The 8,633-nt window shown below is 48.7% G+C and overlaps 1 protein-coding gene across 1 annotated transcript in view; it reads right to left on the reverse strand.

Moving 5' to 3' along the window:
* The window catches only part of LOC126547409 (calmodulin-B-like), a 167,434-nt gene extending 164,524 nt beyond the window's left edge, over positions 1-2,910 (reverse strand). The window contains exon 1 of the mRNA XM_055063080.2: positions 2,793-2,910. The gene's annotated coding sequence lies outside the window, so the exon portion shown is untranslated. The remainder of the gene's footprint in view (positions 1-2,792) is intronic.
* Positions 2,911-8,633: the final 5,723 nt, after the last annotated feature.

Here is an 8,633-nt window from a genome sequence, read left to right on the forward strand (position 1 = left end):
TGACCTCTTGCGTCGACATCACGGAGCAAGAATCGAGCTCTGCTGAGACGTTTGGTCGCTCCTCCTTTAAGGCTTAAACCCCATGAGCGCGATTTTGTGCGCGACAGCGACGAGCGACGGCTTCGAGCGACGGATCGGGCCGTCGCTTGAACAGATCGCTCGGTTCTGCAAATCTAGAATTCGTCGCTCGTCGCCCGGAAGTGCTATGAACGACTAGCCAATAGCGCGAAGCCGGAACTGGATGTACATCACTCAAGTACTACCGATTGTGGCACGGAACGAGCAAACGATTGAATTGTTATAGTGCAAGGGTAAGAACCTACTAGAAGACCTTCAGAAATATTTTATGCTGCTTTTTACAGCAAAACACGTCAACTTAAGGGACACTAAAGTGAAAAATGATTTCTTTTGCATCAGTAAATTACCTTCCTACGACACCAAAAACACCACTCTTACAGCGATAAGACGTTTGGTAAGCCAGAAAAAGCGCAAGAACGAAATACGGGTGGCGACGCCTATTTAAGTTCCCGCACCTGGGGGCTGTGACGTCATGGATCTTTATGGCATCTTCTAGGGCCTACTAGTTATATATAGCGGTAGAGATTGACTACATTGCGTTCTAAAGGAACCAAATATTAAGCATGGTAAGTTTCGGGAACCTTTATTCAGCCAACGCGGCCCAAATGCGAAAACACACTTTGGAATCCATGACGTCACGCTGACGTACCGGCGCTGGGGTTTCGGCGCGAAATTCAAATACTGATACTTGGACCTTCATTTTCTCATCTAATAATCAAGCGATTGTTTTGAAATGACTGCCTGCAGGGTTCTCAAACAATGCTTTATTAGCCTAAACTGATTTATTGTTTCGCTTTAGTGTCCCTTTAAGTTAATAGAGCACGCGTCACGCTAGTTTCAGCGCCTATATTGCTGCCCTCATCCCGGCAACACCGGGGAGACGTCGCTCGAAGTCATCGCTCGCATGGCGTGCGACTTGTAGGCAACGAGCGAACGCGACAGCCATCTCCATCGCGTCGCTTGTCGCTGTCGCATGCAAGATCGCTTGCATGGGGTTTACACTTTTGGGGGATTTTATTGGGCGATAGCAATCATATAGACACTCCAGGTGCATTTCTGCCGTCGGCGTCGCCGTCGCCGTGAGGTTCCGTATGAGTGAAAGCATGTGAGCGTGAGTCGCGAACGTAAGGCAAGCGCGGTTCAATCTCGCGTGCGCGAGCGAGGAACGCGGCCCGGATCCGAGCCCTCTCACGTGGCGAGCGAGGCAAGGGGGTGAGGTGAGTGAGGAGGGGCGCTCTACGGCGCTCTACAACCGCGGCGCCTACTACGGCGTTCACCACGCGAATCGCGGACGCCTTTTTAGCGGACGCCGTAAAGACGCGTTGCCGGCGCTCGTGTCTTGAAAGTGGTGTGCCACGTGCACAAAGAGCGCGCCCGCGCGGGCCTCATCTTCAAAGCGACCTAGTTTGCAGAGTGGGCGTAGTGGCGGTAGGTTCGTATGCGATGTGCATTCGACGTTTCGTTCGCGCTGAAGCGAGAGGTGCATGCAGGTCAATTCGCGTGCTGCTTCCGCGATTCCTCACTCCAGAATTTTCACGCCGAGTGACCGCCCTCATCGAGCGAGATGTGTTCATGTTTAGCTGTGCGCGCGTGTCACCGTGCTGGTTAATTTAGTTAAAACGCGTTGGCACGCTAGTTCGTTTGAATCCACGATAGAATGTATAAGCGCGACTGAACAAGGACGTAGAAAGGAGCAGACAGACAAAGATGGCGCTGTCTCTGTCTGTCCGCTTTTTTTCTACGTCCCCGTTGAGTCACGCTTACGCATTCTATCACTGTTACTTTAGTTAGCAAGCGAATGTTCCGAAATTGATAGGGCCGATAAAACTACTATCCTTACTTCATACAGCTATCTACTAATTTGCTAATGCAATCGGTGTTCCGCCTTTCGGGTGGAACTGCGACTTTTTTGCTGTGTTACACTTATTACGTTTACTATTGCATAAGTATCCTGGTTCATACTTATAATTTATATCTACTGTAATCGTTTTTCGCTTACTATATACCTTGTTCTGGTGTTCTCCGGATCTTTTCTGTATTTCTTGTTCTTTTTAATAATGTTTTTTAAGCCCAGAACGAACCCCTCTCCCCCCCTTCTTTATGTAATGCCTTCGGGCCATTCAGGTGAAAAAGAAAGTATGCGTGTCAATAGTATTACTCGGGAGCGTATAACATATGCATGTATAGGCTCCCTAAGCATTACCATGGTACTATTACGTTTTCGTTACATGCGGTTCCCTGTGCTGACCTTACTGACAGAGGCTTTTCGTCGGAACACAAAACTGCAGATACATTTTGCTTGCTTGGGGAGCTTTTAGTTAAAGGAATATCAAAGAAAAATGAATATTTCAATATATACGTTTTCAAATTAGTGTTGTTTATATTGAAAATTAAATATGATGGTGAAATTCGAGGACTCACCCAGAGCAAGTCCTGTGGTTTTTCAAGATATCGTTTGTTAGCAGTCAGACCTTCATTGGCTCCATTGGCAAACAACCATGGGAACATATCGATATCTTCGCGGTATTAAACGAAGTACTCTCTTTCTCTGCACCGGGTAACGTTCCCGCTGAAATGCCGAATTCCGTAGATACAGAAGGATTCGAAAAAAAAAAAAGGGCACTTATGTATCCCTCCGTGGCAGAATGGACATTGCGACGTTTTCCCGATGACGACTCGTTTTACGAAACGTAATGGCATTATTTTCACATTACCTTGTGTCATGTCACGGCTCAGGTTCCTCGGTCTTGTTCGCGTACATGCGTCGACGTTCAAAGGAGCCGGACTGAGCTAATGACTGACAAGTAGAAGGTTCGTCCATTGGAGCGCACGACAGAAATCACCGCACCGACTGGCAGTGGGCCAGTACCATCAGCGCCTTCGCAGAGGGAGGGGCAGTACGGGAACGCTGGCATGATGAGCGGCATCGGGGCCAGCTGTGGGACGCGAAGACGATGAACGCTCGAGTAGTGGCACGAGCGCGTTTCTGTGGACACGTGACTTTTCAAACCATCTGCGGCCACGCCGCGGCATTTTCTGTTTTATGTGCCGTATAATTGCATTTTAAAAAAAAAGCGCCCTCTATATCAGATAGGGTACGGGATGAGTTTGGGATTGAACAGTAAATACAATGGAGGGAAGTAGATGAAGATGAATGTTAAGGGCGACAGCCAGCGCGTTGGCCTTCACTGCACAAAGCTGGAGCTCGAGCTGTTGGTCCTTATACGGCTGGTACCGATTGTTATGGCTGCCACTAATTGTTACGGGGACGGGCTTTCGGCGACCTTCAACAGCGCTGACTTGGAGCACGAACCAGACTAACCATCGGAGAGGGTCTGTCAGGGAAGACTAGATGATGTAGAAACAAATAACAGACGTTTACTACATCGTTACGAGTGAGCAGTGCGCTGCAAGATAAACAGTACAGAAACGTTCGTTGTTTCGTACAGAAACACGCAAGGGCAGAGAAGATATCCACGTGGCGTCTCACTGTCCTTATACGCTCCATTATTCGGGCAACCTCAAATCTCTATTGCTGCCTGGTAGAGAGCCTTGTCAGCGCACTGGTCAGCCCACGCAGAGGAATACGGAGGAAAACCGCTCCCTGCAATCCACACAGAGGTATACGGAGAAAAACCACTCGCCGGTGTAGAAGTTGGGAGCTTAGAAGAACTTCTTGCTGGGCTAGTTGGTGCATTGCTTTGAAGAACCAAGTGGGGAGCGTAGGTCACGTCGGGTCAATACATTGCTCAATCCGCACGCAGCAATTCGGTGAGAAAACGCTCTCTGGCGTAGGGTGGGTGAACGTAGGACAAACGAGAGTAGGATGTCACAGGTGCAGAATCCCGTCGCACACACCCGGCGGACAAGTCTTTTCGTGTTGACGAGCGTGACGATGAGGCACGTCGAGTCTCGGGCCCTTGGAATCCGTTTCCTTCATCGCCGCACACAGTGAACCGTAACAGACTGCCCCGCGCCGCCGATGGAGATGTTGATGGGCAGGGGACGACATCCGCTGGCCAAAGGGATGTCGCAGGTCGATGCTTGTAGTCGACGTCGGTTGTCTCTGGAGCACGAAACACTGTGGGCGCTTTCCCACGTCACTCAACCTCTCGGTCCGAGTCTAGATGCCTCACAAGGGGCTGTAACAGTTACTCGTTCATAGCACGCGCATCGGCAGGACTACAGCGAGACTCAGCTGCTTAGTCAACAAGCGCGAGACAAATTCTCGCCGAGCTTCGCCAGGCTTATTTCCCACTCAAACGTGACGGTTTTACAGAACTTACAGCAACACTAAATACATTCATGAACTTGTTATATGCTTCATATGAAATCACTCAACCAAAATAAGGCCCTTGGAATCCTATGTGAGGAAAAAAAACGCGAGTTTTTGGAAACGTTTGAGACTGATTCTCGATCTGGGAGCCTCGACTCAAGCCATTGCCATTGCTATTGAGGGTTCCCTTTTTATAGCGTATCTCAAAAGAATACGGCTGTAAAGCGAAACTCCCACGCAGGAGACGGCCATTTTTGGAAGACGTTGTCTTCTACCATTTGTGGGGACAAGGATCCGTTTCAATGACGAACCTCTACCGACCGCAAGATATCAAGACATTTTTTGAACAAACCATACGAGTGATGTGTACTCTTTCTCAGTAGCGCTGTACGCCTGTTCTCGAGTCGTGAGTTTCCGACGTGCGTAAAGGGTGGGGTCTTCCTCGTCGCTCTCTCACTTATGGCATAATAAGACACCCATGCCTCGCTTGCTCGCATCGCATTGAACCACAAATCCCCTTGTTTAGTCCAGCGATCTTAGCACGGGCTGACTTGTCAGCGCGCTCTTCAGGGCGTTGAAAGAGGATTCCTATTTTTTTTCGTGCCAGAAGATACTCTGTAGGTGCTCCGTTTTTCGAAGGGCATAAGTCACAGCGCTAGCTAGTTCAGAATACCTCAAGGGATGTACCGCTCATAGTACCCGGCGGCCCCCAAGAAAGATCGGATGTCTGTCTTTGTGGGCGGCTGCAGGAAATCTCGTATCGCAGCCAGCGTTACCTCAGAGGGACGGCGACGGCCCTGTCGGATTACCTGACCGAGATGCATAACTTCTCTTCGCGCCATTTGGCACTTTGGTGCCTTGACGGTTTAACCTGCTTCACGCAAGCGGGTCTACACTGCCATCAGATGTTGCATGTGCTCCGACCGCGATGCAGAATATATCGCGATATCATCTATGTAAGGCAACGCGAACTCTTCCTGTCCTCACCACACTTTGTCCACAAGGCTTCATAAACATTACGGTGTATTTTTCAAACCGAAACTTAAGACCTTGGGATATCTGCTAGCCCGCTCCTTGAGCGGAACCTGTCAGTAGCCTCGTACAGGGTAGAAATGAATCAGGCGCTACTAATTTCCTCGATGCGCTCTCCGATGTTTTTCAATAGGAAAAATATGACCTTTAGTGATCGCGTTTAGACAGCGGTAATCGACGCATGGACGCAGATACTTGCCTGGCACCTCAACTAAGATCAAAGGCGAGGTGTACTCGCGTCAGTCGCAGCCCTGCAATATGTCAGCAGATCCATCTTCCGACAGCACGCATCCCGCAGCAAATATCTATGCATGGAGTGGATCCAACGCGACCTTCTGAGCTTACAAAGGCGTGGGGATTCGGCGACCCGTGCTGCGGCCTCTCCATCGTCACCGCCTCAGCTCCTTCACCAAGATGACGCCACCTTCCTTTTAACAGGAAAGAAGCACCTCCGGCGCCGCACACCTGCTCTAATACCTCCATGTGCGGTAACCCTCGCCCTCAGTCTTAACCGTGCAGAGGAGGTTGTGCTACCGAGGATCCGGGTCGGGGTTGCGCTCACTCCTGTCGTGACTAGGCAGTGGCCGCCACTTCCGCCAGTTTATATATATATATATAAATTATTTATTTATTTCGAAAATGACATACAAATACGAGCCTGCCCAAGCCATTATCCCCGCCCTGGGTGTTCAGTCTGTAAGTCACGCAATGCTGAAGCCGACATCTACCATCTGCTGTGGTTTGCCGATACGTTGAAACCGACGAGGCTCCGGCACCTAAAAGCAGCGGTAGTTTCGCCGCATAATGCTAGCCATTACACTGCTTGGACGCAGAGTTTAGTTTAGCTGGATTCAGTGTATATCTGTAGTACCCGACTACATGATGCTCTTGGTGGTTAGACTCGGATGATTTCTGGTAGAGAACGGCGCCGGTCTCATGATATGACGCATCTGCATTCAGCACAAATGGCAAGGGGAAGTCTGGTATCCGTAGGATAGGGTCCGACGATATTCATTTTCGCAAGTTCACCGTACGCAGTCTTACACTCGTCATCCCACCGGTAACGTATACCTTTCTGCGTCAAACGTGTGAGACATCTCGTTTTAATGACATAGTCTTTGATGAAGTGCTTCATCAAAGACTATGCCATTAAGACGAGGCACGTGCCTGAAATGTCCGGCTAGACGACGCAGTGAGTGTATATCAAAGGGCTTCGCCAATTTTGAAATTCTTTCAACCGATTCCTGCTTTGTACTTTTCGTGGACCCGTCAAAATCTCTTCCAAGCAACACCTCATTTTCTTGGAAGAAGGCACGTTTTTGAAATTCACTTTGAGATCTGCAAGACAGAGCGTTCAAAGCTTGTGAAATGTGTTTGTGATGTTCCTCCTTTGTTTTTGAATAAACAATAATATCATCAATGTAAACGTTGCAAAACGTGCCCAGGTATGGGTCAGGATTTCATTCATAATTTTCTGAGACAACCGCTGGGGAGTTTTTCCAGCCGAAAGGTAGTCGATTATACTCATATAAGTCGAATGGTGTAATGAAGGAAGAGTAATTTTTCGTTTCTTCAGTCAATGGAATTTGCCAGAAGCCCTTGCAAAGGTCTAATATTGAAAACAAACGACAACCACTGGTCTCGTCAATTATGTCATCAATTCTCGGCATTGGGTAAGGTATCAGTTCAGTTTGCTGATTAAGAGCTCGGTAATTTGTGCAAAGACGGAAACTTTCGTCTTCTTTCGGGGCAATAGTTATAGGCGATTTCAAATGGTGACACTGACGGTCGAATAATGCCATCGTCCACCATCGTTTGTAGCTCTGCTTTGCTTTTAACCATATCTTCTTTTCTCGTGACATAGTATACGGAATACTTCTAAGCACTGCTTTGTCTGCGACGTCGAAAGGAACCGCATGAAAGTTTATCGATGGTGGGTAGTTCCCTTGACAGAAAAGCTCTGGGAATGCCGTTTTTATGTCATCCTCACAGCAAATTTGTTTAGGCGTCCAGCTACCTCTAGCTTGTTCTTTCTTGTTAAGTTGTCTTCCACCGAGGCTATCGTCCCAGTAGATGCTCATTTTTAACTTTTTCATGTCGTGGCGGGACAACAGAAAGTCATAACTTACACCCGGCAAGACTAATGCGTCTGTCTGAATGCTGTGACCTTGACATTCAAGAACTACTCTCGCCCCCTCATTACATGACGGGTGTCGTCCCCCATGTAAATCTCCTCCGCCTTAGTGTCTTCATCTTCCTCATCTTCTTATCCCTCTCCGTCGTCTTCTACGACTCTTCTGGAGCAGACCGATTCTATATTTATGGCGAATGTTTAAGTTCTTAAGCATTTAGTGCAGTGCCGCAATTGTCAGCTGGTATTAAACGTTACCTTGCGTCCACCACTTGCCTTTGTCTACGTCACACACATAGCACACAGTGATACGTGTTTGCTTCAGGCATCGTTGTGCTCCACTGCTCATAGCGCCACGAGAAGATTAGCACAGTCATTGCCTCACAAGGCGCATCGCATCATCCCATCGTGGCAGTAGTGTTCGACTTTAATTAAATTATGGCGCCTTGAGTGCCAAACGAACAATCTTCAAATGAGGCACGCGGTATTGGGGACTGCTGATTATTTCCAACTTCCATGGATTCCTTAACGTGCACGATCGGAAGGCTCTGCCTCGTGACATCGAGATGACTGAAGTGTGCGCCCGCCCATCGATGACAGGAAACCGCCATCGGCCGGCGGCAGAGATAAACACGTACGCCTGGACGTGGTGTGGGCTCCTCAGGCGCCGTCTTACGCGCGATCACCCAGGGCGCACGCAAGCGAGGTCTGAATCCCGCCAGGAAGTCGGCTAATGGGGGAAGCCGGTCCGATGTCAGGATTCAAAAAGAGGACACCTAGCACAATAGCTCGCTTTTACTTCGCTTACATTTACTTTGATTCATGCTGCCACTACAGCTACGAGTCTTACACTTCGTGTAAATAACATGTTGCTATCACATTCATTAATTAGATTTTATGGAGAAACTGTGATACTTTACAGCGAAGTGGTTAGCCTCTTCGTTGGTCGGCATTTTTTTCGTGTCGTTGTCCATGGGGACAAATTTGGGCCGATCCCAGAGCCAGTGAAATACCGGGCCGAACTGAGGGTTAGGCGAGGCATGCTTCAAGCGCTCGGTAAAATGAATCGAAAAGTGTGTGCATTCTCTGGAATTGCGCTTAAATCACACAGAACAG

This window comes from Dermacentor andersoni, chromosome 3 (genome assembly GCF_023375885.2).
Source record: "Dermacentor andersoni chromosome 3, qqDerAnde1_hic_scaffold, whole genome shotgun sequence".
NCBI classification, from domain to species: Eukaryota; Metazoa; Arthropoda; class Arachnida; order Ixodida; family Ixodidae; genus Dermacentor; species Dermacentor andersoni.